The sequence below is a fragment of the Hyla sarda genome, chromosome 2 (genome assembly GCF_029499605.1).
Source record: "Hyla sarda isolate aHylSar1 chromosome 2, aHylSar1.hap1, whole genome shotgun sequence".
Taxonomy (NCBI): Eukaryota; Metazoa; Chordata; class Amphibia; order Anura; family Hylidae; genus Hyla; species Hyla sarda.
Genome location: NC_079190.1, coordinates 67,434,097 through 67,436,539, shown reverse-complemented (window position 1 = coordinate 67,436,539; position 2,443 = coordinate 67,434,097).

Genomic DNA, 2,443 nt, shown 5'->3' with positions numbered 1-2,443 from the left:
CCACTGTTCCAAAGATCTGTCAAACGCCAGTGGGGTGTAAATGCTCACTGCACCCCTTATTAAATTCTGTGAGGGGTGTAGTTTCCAAAATGGGGTCACATGTGGGGGGGTCCACTGTTCTGGCACCACGGGGGGCTTTGTAAACGCACATGGCCCCTGACTTCCATTCCAAACAAATTCTCTTTCCAAAAGCTTAATGGGGCTCCTTCTCTTCTGAGCATTGTAGTTCGCCAGCAGAGCACTTGATGTCCACACATGGGGTATTTCCATACTCAGAAGAAATGGGGTTACACATTTTGGGGGTAATTTTCTCCTATTACCCCTTGTAAAAATGTAAAATTTTGGGGAAAAACTGCATTTTTGTGAAAAAAATAGTTTTTTTCATTTACACATCCGACTTTAACAAAAAGTCGTGAAATACCTGTGAGCTGTTAAGGCTCCCTGTACCCCTCGTTACATTCCTTGAGGGGTGTAGTTTCCAAAATAGTATGCCATGTGTTTTTTTTGCTGTTCTGGCACCATAGGGGCTTCCTAAATGTGACATGCCCCCCAAAAACCATTTCAGAAAAACTCACTCTCCAAAATCCCATTGTCGCTCCCTCCCTTCTGAGCCCTCTACTGCGCCCGCCGTACTCATGACATACACAGATGAGGTATTTTCTTACTCGAGAGAAATTGGGTTACACATTTTGAGAGGATTTTTTTTCCTTTTACCCCTCTTGTAAAAATTCAAAAACTGGGTCTACAAGAACATGCGAGTGTAAAAAATGAAGATTTAGAATTTTCTCCTTCACTTTGCTGCTATTCCTGTGAAACACCTAAAGGGTTAACACACTTACTGAATGTCATTTTGAATACTTTGAGGGGTGCAGTTTTTATAATGGGGTCATTTATGGTTTTTTTCTAATATGAAGGCCCTTCAAATCCACTTCAAACCTGAACTGGTCCATGAAAAATTCCGATTTTGAAAATTTTAGTGAAAAATTTGAAAATTGTTGCTGAACTTTGAAGCCCTCTGATGTCTTCCAAAAGTAAAAACATGTCAACTTTATGATGGAAACATTAAGTAGACATATTGTATATGTGAATCAAAATATTATTTATTTAGAATGTTTATTTTCCTTACAAGCAGAGAGCTTCAAAGTTATAAAAATGCTAAATTTTCAATTTTTTCATCAAATTTTGGAATTTTTCACCAAGAAATGATGCAAGTATCGATAACATTTTACCAATAACATAAAGTAGAATATGTCACGAAAAAACAATCTCGGAATCAGAATGAAAGGTAAAAGCATCCCAGAGTTATTAATGCTTAAAGTGAAAGTGGTCAGATGTGCAAAAAACGCTCTGGTCCTACAGTGAAAATTGTCCTTGTTCTTAAGGGGTTAATGTTGCAGTAGGCCTCTACGACGCCTCCATGTGCCATATTTTTTCCACTTGCTGATGACTGTCATCCACGGTATATCTGATGCTTTAGAATTTTTTTGTACCCTTCTTCAGACTGATATCTTTCAACAATGAGATTCCTCTGATGCAACTAAGCAAATGTCGAGAAACTCCAACTACAACAGCTGAATTTATTTGTGATTATTTAGTCACTTTAAACGATGGCAGGTGTGTATTGACTTCTATTTAAAGGAGTACTCTGGGATAAGAAAACTTATCCCCTATCCTAAGGAGCCAAGGGCCCAGTACAGGAGATCGCGGGGGTCCCAGTGGTCTGACCCCCCACAATCTGCAACTTAACCTCTATCCTTAGGATAGGGGATAAGTTTTCATATCCCCAAGTATAGTACTCCTTTAACATGAGTTTAAATGTGATTAACTAATTCTGAACACAGCCACATCCCCAGTTACAAGGGGGTGTGCACACTTATGCAACCAAGTTACAGTGTTATCATTTTTGTTTCTTTCCCGCTCAAAAATTTCAGTTTATTTTGCAGTTGAATTGTTCACGTCATAGGTCACATTAAAAGGTGGAAAAAGTTCTGACACGATTTATCTTTGTCTCACTCTTTAACATCGCAAGAATCTGACATTTTAAAAGGGTGTGTAGACTTTATATATCCACTGTATATATGAATGAGGTGTGTTGACAGCATTCTGCCTTGTGCTGTACAATGCCAAAGGCAGAGGAGTAGACAGGGAATGAATACAGCTTGTAAAACCTCAGTGAATATGTGATAGTCTGCTGTGAAATGATATGCTCTGCCACATCTCTGGGCTAGGAACCGGCAGGAGTGCTTTGGGAGGAGGCAGAATAGGAGTGCTGTAATGAAGACTTAAAGGGGTACTCCAGTGGTGACCCAGTGGTGAACAACTTATCCCCTATCCTAAGGATAGGGGATAAGTTGCAGATCGCGGGGGGTCCGACCGCTGGGGCCCCCTGCGATCTCCTGTACGGAGCCCCGACAGCACACGGGAAGGGGGCGTGTCGACCTCA